The sequence below is a fragment of the Lotus japonicus genome, chromosome 6 (genome assembly GCF_012489685.1).
Source record: "Lotus japonicus ecotype B-129 chromosome 6, LjGifu_v1.2".
Lineage (NCBI taxonomy): Eukaryota > Viridiplantae > Streptophyta > Magnoliopsida > Fabales > Fabaceae > Lotus > Lotus japonicus.
The window spans coordinates 36,990,473-37,012,624 of NC_080046.1; the positions used below are offsets into that span (position 1 = coordinate 36,990,473).

The 22,152-nt window shown below is 41.0% G+C and overlaps 1 non-coding gene across 1 annotated transcript; it reads right to left on the minus strand.

Annotated features, from left to right (window-relative positions):
• Positions 1–511: 511 nt before the first annotated feature.
• LOC130727083 (small nucleolar RNA R71) lies at positions 512–618 on the minus strand. Its single transcript, XR_009015123.1, has one exon. It is a non-coding gene; the product is annotated as a small nucleolar RNA R71 (small nucleolar RNA).
• Between the last annotated feature and the right edge of the window lie 21,534 nt (positions 619–22,152).

Consider the following 22,152-nt stretch of genomic DNA (forward strand, 5'->3'; position numbering starts at 1 on the left):
ATTTGTGCTACTAATCTTTCTCTGTTTGAGTGTCACACTTTCAGGTTAGTCTCACATGAGACATCGTCATAGGTGGCCGTAAGACAGAGGAGGAGATTGAAGTCCACATTGAGGCGAGAATCCAAGAGGGGATCACCCTCTGTTTACGAGAACAAGAAGTTGAGAATGCCAACCGGTCTCTTCGGGAACTCACTTCGGCTACCATGAGTTATGACTATCCCGGGAGCATTGTTTTTCCCGAGGGAGTCAGAAACTTTGAGTTGTGACCGACATTCATCTTGGTGAGCCAAAGCCAATATGGTGGAGGTGCCCTAGAAGATCTTCTTGCTCACATGGACAAGTTCATCCGGAATTGCAACACTTACCAGGTGAACAATGTTCCGGCGGATGCAATTCGGTTGAGCTTGTTTCCATTTTCTTTGAAGGATGTAGTGGAGGAATGGCTGAATTCACAACTTCAAGACTTAGCAGAAAAATTCACAACAAGGTTCTTCCCAAGGCCCTTTTGAGGAAATTAAAAAAGGACATCATGACTTTTGTGCAAATCGCTGAAGAGAATCTCTATGAAGCTTGGGAGCGCTTCAAGAAGCTCTTGAGGAAATTCCCTTGGCACAACCTCACCCAATCTGAACTAGTTGCCAATTTTTATGATGGTCTTCATTTCTCTTGGAAGTTTGGTTTGGACGCAGCTTCTAATGGAGAGTTCGATGCTCTTCCCCCACAAGCGGGGTATGACTTAATAGAAACGATGGCAGCGAGAGCCATGAACTCTGAAAATGATCGCCAAACCTGAAGGATTATGTTTGAAGTTGAAGCTTATGACAAGCTCTTGGCCTCCAATAAGCAACTCTCCGAACATATAGCAGAGATTTAAAATCACTTAAAGGTGACAAAGGTGGTCGGTGCTAGTGTAGCCAAAGTGGAGTGTGTGACTCGTGCAGGGCCTCTGAAGGTATGAAAAACGGTAGAAAGGGGGGGTTTGAATAACGTTTTCAATATAAAACTTCCACCTTAAAGATTTTGACAAATCTTTCGAGAACTTAAGTGCTAAAGATAAGAGATAAAAAAGCACACAAGGATTTTATCCTGGTTCACTTGATAAATCACTCAAGCTACTCCAGTCCACCCGTTAAGGTGATTTCTTCCTTCTTAGAATGAAGGCAATCCACTAATCAGGTAAGAGTTACAACTGCACTTGAAACCTACAAGTGACTAACAATTACACTGACTTAGCTCACACTAAGATTCACTCTCTTAGTCTTCTCTAGGATCCGATCAACCTTGATCTCCTAAAGGAACTAAACAAACTGTTTATCAAAGAATTGTTTACAAGAGATTTGCTTCTAAAAAGCTAATAGTAAACTCAATGAATTTCAGATGAAAGAAAAACTTAGAAGATTTTGAATATGTCTTGCGTATGTGTGAATGCTTCTAGCCGTTTCTTTCAGTCTTCAGCCTCTTTATATACTCCAAGGATTAGGGTTGAGCGATGCATGGGAAATGCTACCGTTGGAGGGCAGTTCTGGAAAATCCAGCTTCTGCTGTGGCTGAGAACGTTAGGTAGGTCGTCAGGAAGGTACAGTAGCTTTTGTACTTGGATAGCGACGCGACCTTTAAACCTAGGAGACTTCTGATCAGGGGAATGCTTCATATTGGAACTTGTGAAGCCGGTTGATCAGAGTCAGAGTGAAAGCACAGATCCTCTGACCATTGTATCTTCTGATTCTGAAATCAGAGGGAAGTACATGGCCTTCAGAGTTTCTTGCTTCTGGACTTCAGAGTTTCCACTATTCAGCTTCTGGATCTTCAGAGTCTTCTACACCATCAGAACATCTGAACCTTCAGTGTTTCTTGGTTATCAGAACTTCTGGATCTTCAGAGCTTCTAGCGACTGAGTCCACATCAGAGTTTGTATAACTTCAGAACTTCTGAAGCTTTTCCACTGTTCATACTGAACATGGTGAATGCGAAAGCGTTGCTTGGGTCACTCTTTATACACAGTGCTTCTGATTTGTGTGAGATTGAGTTGAGGTCAGAACCTGCAAATAGCACACTCAGAAAAACACGTTAGAGTACCACAATTGTTCATATCAAAAGATTAACTTGTAATCATCAAAACATAGAGTTGTACTACTAGATCAAAACTTGATCTTACAATCTCCCCCTTTTTGATGATGACAAAACTAAGATTTTTGATGAACAATTCTTAAACATTAAACTGAATTCACTCAGAGTTTAGAGATATAGAATAAGACTTATCCTGATGTGAATAGTTTATCTTGCTCATTCTGAATTCAAGTCACTGCTTGATTCTGAGCTTAGCTCCCCCTGAATCTAATACTTGATGAAAACGTTAGTAAAGTCTAGATTCTGAGCTAAATAATATAAGAGTTCAGAGTGAAAAACTTATGACATAGATGAAAATCAAGTAATCAGAGCGCATAAGTGATCAGAGTCATGGACAAGGTATCAGAGTCTTGGGTATCAGAGTCAACTTATAATCACTTCAGAAGAAGTGAAATGTATTCCTTGTATTTGCCCAGTGACACATCTATGGTCATGAAGGTGGAACTCTTAACATCTCCAAAAGAAAAATAAATCACACTAACACATCTTACACATCAAAAACTGGGTTTACTCCCCCTTTTTGTCATAAGCAAAAAGCTCGGGGTGTGAAAAACTTAGCTTGAAGTACAAGGTACTCCCCCTTAGAGAAGGTCTAAGTTTAAAGGAAATGAAAACGATGCAAGAATCAGAGTTAGGCGAAATAAATAGAAGAGTTAATGCAAGAGAAGAACGTTTACCACCGGTCAAGTGAGTAAAGAGAAGGGTCAGTTACCAAGAACTTAACCTCGAGAAGCCTATATAAAGCGTTGGAGAGAAAGGTAAGCTTCACACCTCTAACAATTTTCAGTAAAGAGAAAGAAATGGCATCATACAACGTAGCACTAGAAGAGCTGAGGAAGAAGGCCTTTGAGGAGGACTTGTTCCTTAACATCAGGCATCCAGAGGGTACAGCGACCATCTCGGAGCTAACACGGACACTGCTGGAAGAGGACCTGCGTCCAGAGTTGGAGAGAGACCTGAAGGAATTTCTTGCCTTCGTTGAGGAGGTGCAAGAACTCAGCCGGCTTGAACTCAAGCTGCTGGAAGAAAAAGAAAGTTTAGAGGAGAAGCTCAGGACGTCAGAAGAGATTCTGGAGAGGGATGAGCTAAAGGTCAGACTCAGCAACATCCAGCATGTACTGGAGCGTCTGGAGAAAGATAGGTCAGAGCAGCGCCAGGAGTGCAGAAGAATGAGGAGGGATCCTCCATTCTAGACTTAGGGAAAGAATGTATGATGTAAACATAAAATTATTATGAATAAAAGGATTTTTGCAAACATATGTGACACAATTATATATAGATATGCATATAGAATCACAAACGAATAAAGTAGAAGAAATAAATAAAAATAAACAGAGTTTAAATAAAACAACGTTAAATAAAAAAGAAAAACGAAAGAAAAAGAAGAGATCCTAAAACTAAGGTTTGTCAGATCGTCGCAGAAGTTCCATCATCATGTGCTTCATCTCAATCAGCATGGATTCATGAATGTCAAGACGCTGTTCCATGATGTCGAGTCTGGATGAGCTGGACTGAGTAGAACTGGAAGGAACATTCTGAGCAGCTTGAGGATCTGGAATGGAAGCAGAAGCAGCAGGAGTAAACACAACTGGTGCAAGTGCTTGGCATCGAAGAGCTTCAGCCTGAGCTTCAAGTCGCTCTGCCTCAAGTCTGGCTTGTTCAGCTTGAGCTGCTGCTTGACGTGCAGCTTCTTCTGCTTGAGCCTTCTTTCTCTTGGCTTCTTCAATAGCTTCAAGAAGCTTATTTCTCTGTTCTAGTTCATGAAGAGCCACCCTTCGAGAAAACCTTTGCTTTGCAGCCTCAATCCTCTGACTTCCCTCTGCATGCAGGAGCTGCATCATAATTGGAACTTGAGCCACCAGCCAAGTGCCCAGATTGTTCCACTCATCAGCCACACGTTCAGCATTCTCACTTCGGTCAGTCTGACCGTGCACATTGCGGAGCCTCAAAGAGGCTTCATGATAGAAAATATTGATGCACTCAGAGAGAGATGTGGGTTGAAGGTGAGTATAAGGAATTATGGAGAGGTTGGGTTCAGGAGAGGCTGGGTGATTGCTGCTATGGGCTTCAGAGGCACCTTGTGGAGAACCAATGTTAATCAGTTGAGCATTGGGTTCAGAGGTTCCAAGGTGAGGGTCTGAAGTTTCAACCAGAGGATGGGGTGATCTAACCGAGGATTGGTTAGACACTGAATGTTCGGGTTCAGGTTCTGGTTGAATAGGCTCTTGTTGGTCAGGGGCAGGGTGATCTTGGTGAGCCAAAGGGTCTGCCTCTTGGAGAGGATTGGCCAAGATAGGGTCATCTGGGTCAACTAGACGTTCAGGTCTAGGGCCAGGATATCTCCTAGGGCTTGGACAGGTGAGGTAATATTCCTCTAAGGTAGACACCTTTTCTTTTCTAACCTCCATGAATTTTCTAATAGATTCAGAGTTATTGGAGGGAGAAGAATCAGCAACATTGGTTGGGAAGGATACAGGTGTATAGGCTGTTGAAGAGTCTGTATCCGTGGTTCTGGCAGCAGGACGTGCTGATGCTCTGGGAACAGAGTGATCAGACGTTCTGGGTTGTGGTTCTGTTTGGTTTGGCTCTGGTTGTTCATGGATGATGGGTTCAGAAGATAATGGGTCGTACGGAATGGTAAGGAGAGAGGTTGGTTCTTCTGACCTAGAGGGTTGGTTCTGAAGCAAATTCCAGAGAGGTGCTTCAGTAGGGGAAGGTTGAAAGAAGGAAGATCTTGGGGAATGTGGTGGAGTGGTGGTTTGTGCGGCTGGTTGGGATTCAGGAATAGGAGTGAGGGGATTTGAGGAGTGTTGGAGCAAGGCAGAAATAGGGAGTGCATCAAATAAATTCAAATCATCATCAGAAGCAAGTGCAGGCTTACTTGAATGTGCTGATGATCGAGTCACTCTGGCAGGAGGTTCAGTCCTTCTGACCACTTCAGCAGCTGGTTCCACCCGAGTAGGCTTCACCACGATTCTGACCGTCTTCTTCTTCTTCTTGGGAGGACCATCCTCATTGTCACTATCATCACCATCATCAGGCTTTCTCTTCGTCTTCTTGACCAGAGGGACATCGGATTCCTCAGAAGATTCGTCCAGTAGCATCTTCCTCTGAGCTTTCTTCTTGGGAGGAGAAGGAAACTCTGGAGCTGGTGGTAGTCTGCTGACGAAATCATCAAGGTCAATTTCGAATCCTTGAGCCCTGAGGTCTTCAACATAGCATCTGATGGCGTCAGGATTGTCTGCCTGTGTCCACAGAGGGTAGTCATTGAGAGGCATCCTTCTGCTTCTGATCTCAGAAGATGTGTCTTCATGAGCAGGAGCAATCTTCTTCTGGACCAAACCCATCTTCTTCAGAGAGTTTGCAGTGAAGACATCACTGACAATGGTGCTCAGATCCTCTACACATCCAGCATTGAACAGATCTTGCACCAGGTTGCTTTCAATCAGAAAGTCTGAGAGCAGCCTCCCAAAAGGAATATATTTGATTGCTGACTTGATGGAGGCAGTGGTGCGAGACTTCCGAATGCATTCCTTCAAGTAGGAGAACAGGAAGTAGGGAAGGCATATCTTCTTCTGATCTTGGATGAAGAACAACATCACCTTCTGGTTGAAGTTGATGTAGTCTGGAGAACTGCCTTTCGGTCTCTGGTTTATGCAGTGGAGTAGGATCTTGTGCCAGATCCTGAGTTTGGGGTGAAGGTCCATCACCTTGTAACTCGTCTTGCCCGGTTTGAAAGTGGTGTACAGGGCCTGGTTGATTGTGTCCTTGGTGCTGGGTTTCAGCTTCGATTCCGTGAGTTGGAAACGATACCCATAAGCAGTGTCTGCACCCAGCAAGTTCACGAAGGACTTCTCCGTGATGATGATCTTTCTGCCGAGAATGTAAGATACCACCTGAGTATCATCGCAGTCGGCGTGCTTCCAGAATTCCTTGACCAATCTATCATACACCGGTCCTCGAAGTCTGTTGAAGTAATTTCCCCAACCTTGAGCTTGGACTTCGGGACGAAGATCATACCCATTTGTAGCCAGGTTGTCGAGGTTGAATCTCCATTCTGCCAGGACTTGGAGTTCCTCAGGAGGATATACACAGTGAACGGCACAGCCCCGTTCTGCAATTGGAAGAATCTGCTCTTGAGCTTGACCTTGATCGGGTGTCGGATTCTCAGGGCCCCTTTGACCTGTTGCCAGACCAACTACCATGTGAGGGAACTGAGGTGCATCTGCAGTAGATCTTCTGGTTTGTCTCACCATTTTTGAAGCGGTTGAAGGTTTGAGGTAGAAGATGAAGGTTGGAAGATGAAGAAAGATCGAGAGAGAAATCGAGAAGAGGCGGTTTTGAAAAAGCAGAGAGAGCGAGAGTGAAAACCGGAAGTGAAAGAGAACGTGTGTGTATAGTGGGTTTTAATCAAATAACCGTTGTTGATTCAAAAAGCACTTTAAGATCAACGGTTGAAAATTAAAGATAGATAGTAACAGTAAAATACACAATCACACACAGGAGAGAAGCATATCTACACGCAATCATAACAGACTGTCACACGGGCACAAGGAACTATGCATCAGAAATACTGACACACGCGTTGTTGTCTCAGCTTCAGAGTCAGTACCAGTGGGTACACACACTCTGATTGAGTTACCTTCTGGACTAGACATCTTCTGATCAAGAAGTATCATAGTCAGAGGTTCTGATCCATCTTCACTCTGGACAAAAGTCCATGTTTAGATTTTTCAGAATAAAATTAAATCTATCCTCTGCTAAGGGCTTTGTAAAGACATCTGCCCATTGATGGTCAGTATCAACAAACTTCAGAAGAAGTACGCCCTTCTGTACATAATCTCTAATAAAGTGATACTTTACCTCGATGTGCTTTGCCCTTGAATGCAAGATAGGATTCTTACTCAATGAGATTGCAGCAGTGTTATCACAATAGATTGGGATATTGCTCTCAAGGATCTGATAATCCTCCAGCTGATGTTTCATCCAGAGCATCTGAGTGCTGCATATTGCTGCTGAGATATATTCTGCCTCTGCAGTTGATAGTGCAATGGTTGATTGCCTCTTGCTTGCCCATGAGACTAGATTGCTTCCCAGAAATTGACAATTTCCGGAAGTACTTTTTCTCTCTGTTCTATCTCCAGCATAATCAGCATCACAGTAACCTGAAAGCTTATACTCTGATGTTTTCTTATACATCAAGCCAAGGTTAGTGGTGCCTTTCAGATACCTTAGGATCCTCTTAACAGCAGTTAAGTGGGTTTCCCTTGGATCTGATTGGAAACGAGCACATAAGTGAACACTAAATAATATGTCTGGCCTAGATGCAGTTAAGTATAGAAGTGAACCTATCATGCCACGATAGAGCTTCTGACATACTTTACCACTTTTATCTTCTTTCTCCAGAATGCATGTAGGATGCATTGGAGTCTTGGCCACTGTAGATTCCAGCATATTGAACTTCTTCAGAAGTTCTTTAGTGTACTTGCTCTGATGGATATATGTTCCTTATGGTGTTTGATCAACTTGTATTCCCAGAAAGTACTTTAATTCTCCCATCATACTCATCTCAAATTCAGCCTGCATCATCTCAGAAAATTCTTTGCATAGAGATTGATTAGCAGAACCAAATATAATATCATCAACATAAATTTGCACAATTAAGATATCATCTTTATAAGTCTTGCAAAAAAGAGTTGTATCTACTTTACCCCTTACAAACTCATTCTCCAGAAGGAATGAGTTGAGTCTCTCATACCATGCTCTGGGAGCTTGCTTCAGACCGTAGAGTGATTTCTTCAATTTGAACACATGATCTGGTTTCTTCTCATCTTCAAAACCTGGGGGTTGATGAACATAGACTTCCTCTGAGATATAACCATTTAGGAAGGCACTCTTTACGTCCATCTGATGTGGAACTATGTTGTGATTTACTGAGAAAGAGATCAACAGTCTGATTGCCTCCAGTCTTGCTACTGGAGCAAATGTTTCAGTGTAGTCTATTCCTTCCTGCTGGCTGTAGCCTTGAGCAACTAGCCTTGCCTTGTTTCTGACTACATCTCCTTTCTCATTCAGCTTGTTTCTGAATACCCACTTCGTTCCAATAACATGGACATTCTCAGGTTTCTTCACTAAGCTCCAAACATCATTCTTGGAGAATTGATTCAATTCTTCTTCCATGGCCTGAATCCAATCCTTGTCCTGAAGAGCTTCATCTATGGACTTGGGTTCAATTAAGGACACCAATCCTTTCAGACTGAGCAAGGTCTCTTCAGAGGGTCTGAAGGCAGATCTGGTTCTGACTGGTTCGTCTTTGTTGCCCAGAATCAATTCCTTAGGGTGAGCTGCAGTGATTCTGCTCTTCTTCAGAGTTTGTGAGTTAGAGGGACCAGCTTCTTCCTCTGGTTCATCTTCCTCTGGCTCATCTTCCTCTGGAGCTTTGCCTTTGTCAGAAACATTAATGCTTAAATCTGCAAACTTTTCAACTAGCTTTGACTGGTCAGAGTCAAGCTTATCGTCAAATCTAACATGAATAGATTCTTCAATAGTCTTAGCATCAGTATTATAAAATCTAAAACCTTTAGATCTCTCAGAGTAACCGAGTAATAGACACTTAGAAGACTTAGCATCAAATTTATGCAATCTATCCTTAGTATTGAGAACATAACAAACACAGCCAAAAGGATGAAAATAAGAAATGTTGGGTTTTATGTTCTTCCACAATTCATAAGGAGTCTTATTCAGAATTGGTCTCACAGAGATTCTGTTCTGAATGTAACATGCTGTATTTACTGCCTCTGCCCAAAAGTGCTTAGCCATGCAAGTTTCTTGGAGCATGGTTCTGGCCATCTCCTGAAGAGTTCTGTTCTTCCTCTCAACAACACCATTTTGTTGAGGAGTTCTGGGACAAGAGAAATCATGTGCAATTCCATAGGAATCAAACAGACTCTCAAACTTGTCATTCTCAAACTCTCCATCATGGTCACTTCTGACACGCACAATCCTACAAGCCTTCTCGTTTTGCACTTGAGCAATGAAGGTAGAGAACACAGCATGAGACTCATCCTTGCGGGTTATAAACTTTACCCATGTCCAGCGGCTATAGTCATCAACGATAACCATCCCATATCTCTTGCCACCTATAGACTCAGTTTTCACTGGTCCAAAAAGGTCGATATGCAGAAGTTCCAACGGCCTTGAGGTTGAGACAACATTCTTTGCCTTGAAAGGGACTTTTGTGAATTTGCCTTTCTGACATGCTTCACAAAGAGCGTCTGAAGCGAACTTCAGATTGGGTAAGCCCCTGACAAGGTTTAGCTTGCTCAGCTGAGAAATCTTTCTCATACTGGCATGCCCTAACCGTCTATGCCATACCCACTGCTCTTCATTAACAGACAGAAGGCACTTCACATTCTGAGCCTCCAACTCAGATAATCTGATCTTATAAATGTTGTTCTTCCTCTTGCTGTTAAACAGAACAGAGCCATCGATCTGACTTACAGCCCGGCAGGACTTTTGATTGAATATAACATCATAACCCTTGTCAGCTAATTGACTTATAGACAATAAGTTATGTGTTAAGCCATCTACCAATAACACATTATCAATGCATGGACTACTATCTACAAAAATAGTACCAGTACAACCAATTTTACCCTTTTCATTTCCTCCAAAGCCAACTTCGCCTCCAGGCTTAAGTTTCAGCTCTCGGAACATACGCCTTTCTCCCGTCATGTGACGCGAGCATCCACTGTCCAGATACCATGTTTGGTGTTTCAGTGGAGCTATCAAGGATATCTGCAACATAGATAATCTTGTCCTTAGGTACCCACTTTCTGGGTCCTCTCTTGTTAGTTACCCCAGAGGTTCTGATCACCTTGGGTGTCTCAACATGATATTTTAAAGGAATATTTGCATGATATTTAGTCATAGAGAAAGATCCCTTTTTAAGAGGGTTTTTAGCAACTTTAGCAGATACAGGATCAGGCAATATGGTACCAGAGGGAACAAAGCATTCATACAAGGATTTAGCTTTAGACACAGAGGGCTCATTTCTAATTGGTTTAGAATAGCCAATGCCATGCATTCCATTTCTGCTTACGCCATAGATCATTGAAGCCATTAAGCTTCTATCCACGCTTTTAGCTAGGAATCTTTGAAAAGACTTTTCATACTTAGATTCATTTCTACAATCAGAGGCATCACATGCAACAATTTCTTCTAACTTAGCAATTTGGTTCTTAAGCACAGAGTTAGAATTGATCAAGGCATGATTATCATTTTTCAAATCAGAAATAATTTTCTCATGTTCAGAAGGAGTCTTGGAAACAGCAGATAAGTTCTTTTTCAGCTTCTTATGCTTAGACAATAAGGAGTTATACTTATCCATAATATCAGACAATGCATGTTTCAGTTCAGAGGTAGAGAAAGAAGCGAATACCTCATTTTCATCGTCTGAGTTAGGATCTCCTTCTGATTCTGAGTCAGAGTCAACAGCTTCCTTTGACTCTGCTTCCTTGTCTTTGACAATCGCCATGAGTCCTTGGACTTCACCATCAGAGTCAACATCCTCTGACTCTGATTCATCAAATGTCACCATCAGACTCTTCTTGGTCTTGAAGTGCTTCTTTGGCTTCTTGTCCTTCTTCAACTTTGGACAATCACTTTTGTAGTGCCCAGATTCTTTGCACTCAAAACATGTGACTTCCTTGATTGAAGACTTCTTCTGGCCTGAGGACTCATACTTTCTTTTTGCCTTTCCAGAGCCTTTGAACTTGCTCTGCCTGTGCTTCCAGATGCGGTTGAGTCTCTTGGAGATCAGAGTCAGCTCATCTTCATCAGAATCTTCTGATGCTTCTTCAGATTCCTCTTCTTCAGCTTGAAGAGCTTTTGACTTCTCAACCTTAGCCTTTTCAGATTTGGATTTCAAGGCTATGGACTTTTCCCTCAGATCTTGCATCTCTGAGCGCTTCAGCTCATGGCATTTCAAAATGCTGATGAGTTCTTCTAAACTCATATTCTCAACGTCTCTCGTGAGCTCTATTGAAGTCACCAAAGGCATCCAACTTTCAGGAAAACACCTGATGACCCTTATGACATGATATTTTGTTGTGTAGCTCTTGTTGAGAGGTCGTATGCCAGCTACAAGCAACTGAAATCTGGAGAACATTTCTTCAATGGACTCATTTGGCTCCATGATGAAGGATTCATACTTTTGGATCAAAGACAATGCCTTTGATTCTTTGACTTTCTTGTTTCCTTCATGAGACATCTTCAGAGATTCGAAAATGCCTTTTGCAAACTCACGATCTGTAATCTTCTGGTACTCTTCATAGGAAATAGCACTTAGAAGAATTGCTCTTGCTTTGTGATGTTGTGAGTACAGCTTCTTTTGATCTGCAGTCATCTCTGACCTTGGGATCTTCTTGCCATCTGCATCAACTGGACGCTCATAGCCATCCACAATAATATCCCAGAGATCTGCATCGAAACCCAGAAAGAAACTTTCCAGTCTATCTTTCCAATATTCGAACCTTTGACCGTCGAACATAGGAGGCTTTGCATTGTAACCATCTCTTTGAGTTTCACTGGTGGTGGCAGCCATTGTTTTTCACATCGGCCCGGATCACTGAACACTGTTAGGTGTGGTAATCAGAACTTGCGCTCTGATACCAATTGAAGGTATGAAAAACGGTAGAAAGGGGGGGTTTGAATAACGTTTTCAATATAAAACTTCCACCTTAAAGATTTTGACAAATCTTTCGAGAACTTAAGTGCTAAAGATAAGAGATAGAAAAGCACACAAGGATTTTATCCTGGTTCACTTGATAAATCACTCAAGCTACTCCAGTCCACCCGTTAAGGTGATTTCTTCCTTCTTAGAATGAAGGCAATCCACTAATCAGGTAAGAGTTACAACTGCACTTAAAACCTACAAGTGACTAACAATTACACTGACTTAGCTCACACTAAGATTCACTCTCTTAGTCTTCTCTAGGATCCGATCAACCTTGATCTCCTAAAGGAACTAAACAAACTGTTTATCAAAGAATTGTTTACAAGAGATTTGCTTCTAAAAAGCTAATAGTAAACTCAATGAATTTCAGATGAAAGAAAAACTTAGAAGATTTTGAATATGTCTTGCGTATGTGTGAATGCTTCTAGCCGTTTCTTTCAGTCTTCAGCCTCTTTATATACTCCAAGGATTAGGGTTGAGCGATGCATGGGAAATGCTACCGTTGGAGGGCAGTTCTGGAAAATCCAGCTTCTGCTGTGGCTGAGAACGTTAGGTAGGTCGTCAGGAAGGTACAGTAGCTTTTTTACTTGGATAGCGACGCGACCTTTAAACCTAGGAGACTTCTGATCAGGGGAATGCTTCATATTGGAACTTGTGAAGCCGGTTGATCAGAGTCAGAGTGAAAGCACAGATCCTCTGACCATTGTATCTTCTGATTCTGAAATCAGAGGGAAGTACATGGCCTTCAGAGTTTCTTGCTTCTGGACTTCAGAGTTTCCACTATTCAGCTTCTGGATCTTCAGAGTCTTCTACACCATCAGAATATCTGAACCTTCAGTGTTTCTTGGTTATCAAAACTTCTGGATCTTCAGAGCTTCTAGCGACTGAGTCCACATCAGAGTTTGTATAACTTCAGAACTTCTGAAGCTTTTCCACTGTTCATACTGAACATGGTGAATGCGAAAGCGTTGCTTGGGTCACTCTTTATACACAGTGCTTCTGATTTGTGTGAGATTGAGTTGAGGTCAGAACCTGCAAATAGCACACTCAGAAAAACACGTTAGAGTACCACAATTGTTCATATCAAAAGATTAACTTGTAATCATCAAAACATAGAGTTGTACTACTAGATCAAAACTTGATCTTACAGCCTCATGTTAGTAATTTTTGTACTATGACTAATCAAGATTTCCGAGGTCAAAGCTCTGGACTATCTCAACAAGTCCAAGATAAAGTCGATGAAAATGGTGGTTGCAAGAAAAGCTTAGAGGAGTTATTGGAGAGTTTCATCAACCATTCAGAGAGCACTTACAAGAGCCAAAAGGTGGCTATAAAGAACTTGGAAAGTCAATTTGGCCAGCTGGCCCAACAAATGGTTGAGATGCCTCAAGGTAAGTTTTCTCCCTATTCTTTAATTTTGTCTAAACAATAAAATTCTGCTGTTATTACCACTAGGAGTGGGAGAGTGTTACATGAGTCAAAAAAATAAATTGAGGGAGAAAAAAGTGAGGAAATAGTTGAGGAGGAAGGTAGTGTTCCTATTAAAACTAGAGTGATGAATGATCCTATTCCTGAACTTGGCAAAGTTCCATTTCCTAAAGCATTGGCTAAAAATAATTTGGATAAAAAAAATTCAAAATTTATGGATGTTTTTAAGAAACTCCATATCGATATCCCTTTTTCTGATGCTTTGGAGCAAATGCCTATCTATGCTAAGTTCATGAAGGACATTTTAAGTAAGAGAAGGAAGTTGAGTGAGGTTGATGAAACTATCATGATGGCCGAAGAGTGTAGTTCCATTTTGCAACGAAAAATGCCTAAGAAGAGAAGGGATCCTGGGAGTTTTACTATCCCAGTGGAGATTGAGGGGTTGACTGTTGTTCAAGCCTTGTGCGACTTAGGAGCGAGCATGAACTTGATGCAGCTTAGCATGTTTAGGAAGTTGAACTTAGGTGAGGTCACCCCGACCATGCTCTTCTTACAAATGACAGACCGATCCCTAAAAAAACCATATGGGATTGTGGAAGATGTAATGGTTAAGGTTGATAAGTATGTATTTCCTATTGACTTTGTGGTGCTGGACATGGAGGAGGATGCAACGATTCCTCTCATTCTAGGCCGACCCTTCTTAGCCACTGGTAGGGCTAAGATTGATGTTGATAAGGGTCAGCTCATCCTCCGAGTTGGTAAGGACAAGGTAAGATTTTCGGTTTTCAATCCTAATTTGCAAACTAACCTTAATGAGGATTTTGGTTGTGATATGATCAAAGGCTTGTCCAGGTCTTCAAGAGAGACCCCCAAGGTAAGTGAAAAAGATGTTGAGCTTAGCCAAGCTCTCATCAAGCTTGTTAGTGAAAACAAGTATGAGGGTCTAAAGAGGAGAATTTCCAACACCACATGGCCGGATTCACTCAAGCTAGTCACCTTGTAAAGATGGAAGGTGTAACTAGTGATGAGCTCAAGATTAAGCTCTTCCCCCACTCCTTGAAGGGGGGAGCAAGGATTTGGTTCGATGGTTTAGATGATACCCTCTCTTGGGAGGAGTTGTTCCAAAGGTTTTGTGCAAGGTTTCTACCTTGCACATATCGAAGGAAGAATGATGGTAAGGAATTTCCTTACTAACACCAAAGGAAGGAGAGTCCACCTAGGACTATAACTTAGTGTTGCTTGGGAGACAACCCAAGTCTTGTTTTCTTTTGCTTGTTTGTTTGTTGCCTTTTTCAAGGAATAAGAGCATTGATTCTGGAGTAGGAGGTGTGTCTAAGACCTCCATGGTAACTTGTAAAGGAGGTCAACTCTTCCCCTTAGTTTAGCTCATACATTTTTGCATATTTTTCTTTTGTAGCGTTTATTTTTCTTTTATTCATGCATTGTTTTGTTAGAGTCGTTTTTGGGTCTCTACTTCCCTATATTCACATGTTTTTGCCCGTAGTTTTGCTCTCTAACTTGTGCTGGTTTTGAAAATGTTTTTGTGAATACTTGTGTTCTTTTTGGGGATGAGTGATTGCATGCTTTGGGGATGAGAGGGGAAGACTTCGGTCTTCCAAGTGTTTCTTAAGGATAGATTTGGTGTGAGTCCATAAGGGTCCATCTTTGACCCTTCACCATAAAATTTCCCTTGAGGATCCTGACTCACTCGTACTTCTTGGTTATGTATTGATTTCACTCTTTGCATGTTTTGTGATACTTGCACTATTCTTGAGACTTGTAGGATTTTGAGCTTCTGAGTTTTTTGACTTTTACATTATCCTTAGTTGTCCCATTTGAGCCTTATTGGAGAATTTGTTGTAGCCAAATGATTGGGACAGATGTTTGGTTTGAATTTTTGGGAGTGATAGTCCTTGAATTGTTGTGGAGCTGAAAATATTTGTGAAATAGTCTCTTGCCCCAAGTGAAAAAATGTTAAAAATGAAAAAAGAAAAAAAAAAGAGAACTCCTAAACAAAAGTTGGAGTTGCAAAAAGGAAAATAAAAGAAAAGAAAGTTGAAAAATGGGGGTCAAGAGACTTGTGCTAAAAAATGTTAAGTTCAAACGCATCATGACGTTTTTAAATCTTATTTTGATCATAACAATTTTATAGAAGAAGTTTCGATGAAAATTAAACTCACTATAGCATTTGAATTTCAGGAGAAACTCAAGAAAATGTTATATGCTTCAACGTTCTATAATCTCAAATAGAAAAGCTTCAGAAGTTACAAAACAGTTTGGGAAGCAAACTGACTCGCACTCAATATCCAAGTCTATGGCGGTCCAATGCCACATCATCAGTCATATTTATTGAAGACAGATTTTGAGCGCCAAAGTTAAAGTTTGATTGCAACCAGTTGCCCAACATTCTAATCAAAAGGCAACCCATTTACTTATATTCAAATCAGATCACGTGAAGACTAGTTTACTTCAGCTAAAGGCACGCTGACCAACAAGTTTGTACAAGCCGTCAACATCATATTTCCCAATTGTCTCATGTTTGAAAAGTAGCTCAAGTCTATCACCACCTACTAGCTGACAAACTTCATCTTTTCGGCTAAAGGATAGACTTCCCTCTACGCTCGCATTCAATGAAGCTACCAACCAAAGCCATTTGAATCAACGGTTTGATCTCATCTCACAATGGCTAAAAGCAACGGTAAGATTAAAGCTCACAATAGCTACAACACTAGCAAGCGAGTATATAAGGCACACTTGAATATTGAAGATATAGAGAATTAATTTTGAAAGAAGAAAGTTTCTAAGAGTCAAACACAAGCCTTTACTTCTGCAAGTGAAAGAGAGAACCTCGTACCTTAAAAGAGTCAAATCTCTCTATTCTCTTCTCACTTAGTTTCAGAACTCTTAAGTGCTCCAAAGTCAGATCTGAACCCAAAAACTTAGAGTTCCAGTGCCATAAATTCTCTACCACTACTCTTGAACGAAGAGAAATCCAGTAGAGAGATATAATCTTTTTAAAGATTGTTGGAGAAGTCCTTAACAATACTTGTAGGAGGAGTCATGTTGAATACTTGGACAAGTCCGTGATAATACTTGTGGGAGAAGTCTTGTTGAATACTTGTATTGGAGAAGTCCTTGATACTTGCTAGTGAAAATCTTGGTGGTGCCAAGTACTGGACGTAACCCAATCGTTTAGGGTGAACTAGTATAAATCTATGTGTGTTGATCGTTCTGCTTTACTAACTTATATTTCCGCTACACTAAACCGTTTACGAAAAGTCATACTTAACTTTTTCTTAAAAGAACTAATATTCTTTTCATAAACCAAAGTTTTAAAACATAAAATTCAAGTACACAATTCAAACCCCCATTTCTTGTGTTACTTATTTGCATCTCAAAAAAGTTAGTTGTTGAAAGCTCCGGGGTTACTTAAGTTGGACCACACTCATTGTGCTTTGAAGCCTAGTTATCCTTAGGGACCAACCACCGTCATATTTAACCAAGTCAACATTTCAACCCTTTGAAGTCTCTTTGAAATTGTGCTTGCTTGATCTCTATTGCCCTTGAGTGAATGATATCCAGAACCTATGAACTGCTTGTGTGCTCAGTGCACTAAATATATATCTCACCCTAGGAATTTCAGATCTATACGCTTCTCATAATGGACTCCACACTCTTCTTTGTCCGAAAGTTGCATGAAGTGGATTGTTGTGTCTTTCTTTTGGAACTAGTTGTAGTTGCTTAAACCCCCGATTTTGTGATAAGTATTTGTTGCGTTCTAAGGTAAGCTTAAGTAGGAAAGGTACAAAAAGCAAACCCTAGCAGAGCACTAAAATAGCAAAGATGTAATAAAAGGGAATATTCTCATTAATGGTCAAAAAAAATCTTCGGTACAAGGTGATGACCTTCCCTTTTATAGAGGGGTATGGTCATGACATGGACTTTTCCTACATTTAGGCCTGACAACCAGGGCCCAAATCCCTATGCACATAAGACAAATCCAAGAGAATCTTCCAGATGGCTTACGGGACCACTTAAAGGGGGCGAGAATCCTCGGTATTTTGTCAATTCCCGCCATGTCTTCCTTCGTCCAGCTGATTGCTTGTTTTGGGCGAGCATAGAGGTCTTTATGTCCCGCCCAGTCCACATGCCCCCAAGACATGAGGCTCAGGTAGATTGAGTCGAAATGTCTTTAGTATGCTATTTCATCGCTTGCCTCCATTACTTGTTGGGTGTTTTTTGGTGAAGTCCTTTGTAAATGTATTGGTTATTTTACATCGCCCCTTTCACGTTTGTTGTTATATCACCACTTTCCATACTTGTTGATATGCCGCCATTTTTTATGTCTGTTGATATGCTGCCATTTTCTATGTTTGTTGATATGTCGCCATTTTCTATGCTTGTTGATATGTCGCCATTTTTTGCCCAATTCGTTTTCTCAACCGTCAATCAAGTCTTTTCCACTGACACACGCAATCCTCGTTTCTCGGGATTCGTCATCATTTGCAATGAATGCAGTTTCTATTTGTGTGTCTCGAGGAGTTGCTTCGTTTGGTGGAAACCTAGGATGTTATGATACCTTTTCACTTCACATCTTTTCAAAATTTTCAAAATTCAAAATTTCAAATCCCACGACGCTTCGCTGTTCACCCCACTCATTCTCTCTCCTCTTCTCCCCTATAAAACCTCTTTTACCTCTCTTCACTTTTTTACTTTCAGAGATTTTCTCACTTTCTCCTCTTTGAACTCCGGTGAATCCTCGCTTACTCCGGCCGTCGTCATTGCGCGGTGTTCCCCTTTAGCCGACGCTCTCCTCACCCAATCTCTCATCCCTTCCTCCGGTGAGTTCTTTACATATTTTTTTCTCACTTTATTTTCTTTCTTTTTCTTGACGCTGTTCATCTTCCTCGTTTAACCTTTCATGAAATTACCCAGTATGTCATTGAATAGTGTTAGCGTTTCTTCGTTAGAGCTTTCTTCACCTTCAACGGACGGGGCAGTTTCTACCCCCTCTGTTATTGAAATTCACTCCTCGCCTTCCATTCACGAGGATTCCGGGCCGGCCGGTTCTGTTGATTTTGTCTTTTCTTCCAATGAAGGTTTATCCTCGCCTGAATGGCGAACAGACGCACATTTAGTTGAAGATAAGTGTTTGTGGCGCTTTATCTGGGGTAGTATTGGGAGTATTAATTCGCTTCGAATATCAGCTCAAGGGTTCACGAAAGTAAATCCCGCCACCTCATGTAATGACGACCTTCAGCTAAATGGTCTTTCTTGTGGCGAAGATGACTGTGTTCTTTTGTGAAAAGACTCGTTAGATGAGTCGCCCGACTTCTTTTACGTCTATGGTTATTTTTTCACTGATTTGAACATTAAACTTCCTTTTTCGCCTTTCATATGTCATGTTTTGTCTTTTCTGAATGTGGCGCCTGGTCAACTCCAGCCCAATGCCTGGGGCTTTATCCGTTGCTTCGAAATCTTGTGTGATCATCTGAGCTTCACGCCCACCTACCCTTTGTTTTTTCTTTTCTATAAATCTGTTACTAAAAAACCTACTTCCGTGAAGTGGGTTCCTCTCCTAGCACGCAAAAAAATGAGTCGGTTCACTGCTCTTAAGAGTCATTACAAAGTGTGGCAGAAAAAGTATTTTAAAGTTGTTGAGTCGCCTGAAGTAAAGAACTTGTTCCGAGATTCCAACAATTGCCCTCTTTTCCCATTTTACTGGACAAAAAATCCTCGCCGAAAAATCTCTGTTTCGTACGACGCCTTAGACGATTCCGAGCAAGGGGTTGCTGATTATCTTCGATCACTGCCGGTATTCTCTAGTCATGAGTTTATTAAGGCGTCAACAACTGACACTTTAAATCAATTTTTTAGTAAGTTAATGATCTTTACACATAACTTGCTTTTTCATTTATTCATCACTTTTAACTGTGACACTTTCTTGTGCAGCCACGATGGGTAAAGGTAAGGTTGATGCCAACCCTTTGAAGATGAAAGAGTTGTAAGATCAAGTTTTGATCGTGTAGTACAACTCTATGTTTTGATGATTACAAGTTAACGTTTAAGTATGAACAATTATGGTACTCTAACGTGTTTTCTGAGTGTGCTCTTAACAGGCTCTGACCTTGACATAATCTCACACAAATCAGAAGCACTTTGCTTAAAGAGTAGCCCTAGCAACGCTTTCGCAATCTCTATGTTCAATCTGAACAGTAGAAAAGCTTCAGAAGATCTGAAGTTAATCAAGCTCTCATATGGACTCAGCTCACTTGAAGTTTTGAAGATCTAGACGTTCTGATAACCCAGACACTCTGAAGGATCAGAAGCTCTGATGGTTTAGAAGACTCTGAAGATCCAGAAGCTGGAAAGTGAAGACTCTGAAGTCCAGAAGCAAACTGGCTCTCAAGACCAAGTATTTTTCCTCTGAGTTCAGAATCAGAAGATACAACGGTCAGAGGATCCATGCTTCCTTCTGACTCTGATCAACAAGCTTCACATGTTCCAACACAAAGCTTACCTCCGATCAGAAGTCAACAAGGTTAAAGGTCGCGTCACTGTCCAAAGTACAAAAGCAGTGTACTATTCTGACGACCTAACCTAACATTCTCAGCCATAGCAGAAGCTGGAAAACCCAGAACTGCCCTCCAACGGTAGCATTCCCATGCATGTTCAAACCCTAATCCTTGGAGTATATATAGAGGCTGAAGACTGAAAGATGCCGCCTATGAAACATACGCACAAGCACTATTCAAATCTTCTTAGCAATCTTTCTTCATCGAATTCATTATGTTTACTATAAGCTTTTAAGAAGCAAATTCTTTGTAAACAATATTCTTTAAACAATTGTTTAGTTTACCTTTAGGAGATCAAGGTTGATCGGATCCTAGAGAAGACTAAGAGAGTGAATCTTAGTGTGAGCTAAGTCAGTGTATTGTTAGTCACTTGTAGGTTTCAAGTGCAGTTGTAACAAATCTCTTATTAGTGAATTGCCTTCATTCTAAGAAGGAAGAAATCACCTTTGCGGGTGGACTGGACTAGCTTGAGTGATTCAGCAAGTGAACCAGGATAAAATCCTTGTGTGCTTTTCTCATCTCTTATCTTAAGCACTTTACTTGTGTCTCGAAAGATTTGTTAAACTCTTAAGTGGGAAGTTTTATTCTGAAAACGCTATTCAAACCCCCCCTTTCTATCGTTTTTCATACCTTCAATTGGTATCAGAGCGCAAGTTATGATTACCACACCTAACAGTGTTCAGTGATCCGGGCCGGTGTGAAAAACAAATGGCTACAACCAGTGAAACACAAAAAGATGGTTACAATGCAAAGCCTCCTATGTTCGATGCTCAAAGGTTCGAATACTGGAAAGACAGAATCGAAAGTTTCTTTCTGGGCTTTGACGCAGATCTCTGGGATATCATTGTGGATAGCTACGATCGTCCAGTTGATGCTGATGGCAAGAAGATCTCCAGATCAGAGATGACTGCTGAACAAAAGAAGCTTTACTCACAGCACCACAAAGCTAGAGCTATTCTTCTTAGTGCTATTTCCTATGAAGAGTACCAGAAGATTACAGATCGTAAGTTTGCCAAGGGTATCTTTGAATCCTTGAAAATGTCCCATGAAGGAAACAAGAAGGTGAAAGAATCAAAGGCGCTATCCTTTATCCAGAAATATGAATCCTTCATCCTGGAACCTAACGAATCCATTGAGGATATGTTTTCCAGATTTCAGTTGCTTGTAGCTGGAATAAGACCTCTCAACAAAAGCTACACTACAAAAGATCATGTCATAAGGGTCATTCGAAGTCTTCCTGAAAGCTGGATGCCTTTAGTGACTTCAATAGAGCTTACAAGAGATGTTGAGCATATGAGTTTAGAAGAACTCATCAGCATACTGAAATGCCATGAACTGAAGCGCTCAGAAATGCAGAATCTGAGGAAGAAGTCTTTAGCTTTGAAGTCTAAATCTGAGAAGTCAAAAGCTCTCCAAGCTGAAGCAGAAGAATCTGAAGAAGCATCAGAAGATTCTGATGAAGATGAGCTGACTCGGATCTCCAAAAGGCTCAACCGCATCTGGAAGCACAGGCAGAGCAAGTACAGAGGCTCTGGAAAGGCCAAAGGAAAGTTTGAATCCTCATCAGGCCAGAAGAAGTCCTCAGTCAAGGAAGTCACATGTTTCGAATGCAAAGAATCAGGGCACTACAAGAGTGACTGTCCAAAGCTGAAAAAGGACAAGAAGCCAAAGAAGAACTTCAAAAAAAGAAAAGTCTGATGGTGACTTTTGATGAATTAGAGTCAGAGGATGTTGACTCTGATGGTGAAGTTCAAGGACTCATGGCTATTGTCAAAGACAAAGAAGCAGAGTCAAAAGATGCAACTAACTCTGACTCAGCATCAGAGGAAGATCCAGACTCTGACGATGAAAATGAGGTATTCGCTTCTTTCTCAACCTCTGAACTAAAACATGCTTTGTCTGATATTATGGATAAGTATAACTCTTTATTGACTAAGCATAAAATGTTGAAAAGGATTTCTCTGCTGCTTCTAAGACTTCTTCTGAACATGAGAAAATTATTTCTGAATTGAAAAATAATAATCATGCTTTAGTGAATTCCAACTCTGTGCTTAAGAACCAGATTTCTAAGCTAGAAGAAGTGGTTGCTTGTGATGCCTCTGATAGTAAGAATGAATCTAAATATGAAAAATCCTTTCAAAGATTCCTGGCTAAAAGCGTAGACAGAAGCTTAATGGCTTCAATGATCTATGGCGTAAGCAGAAATGGAATGTATGGCATTGGCTATTCTAGACCCAGTAGAAATGAGCCTCCTATGCCTAAGGCTAAATCCTTGTATGAACATTT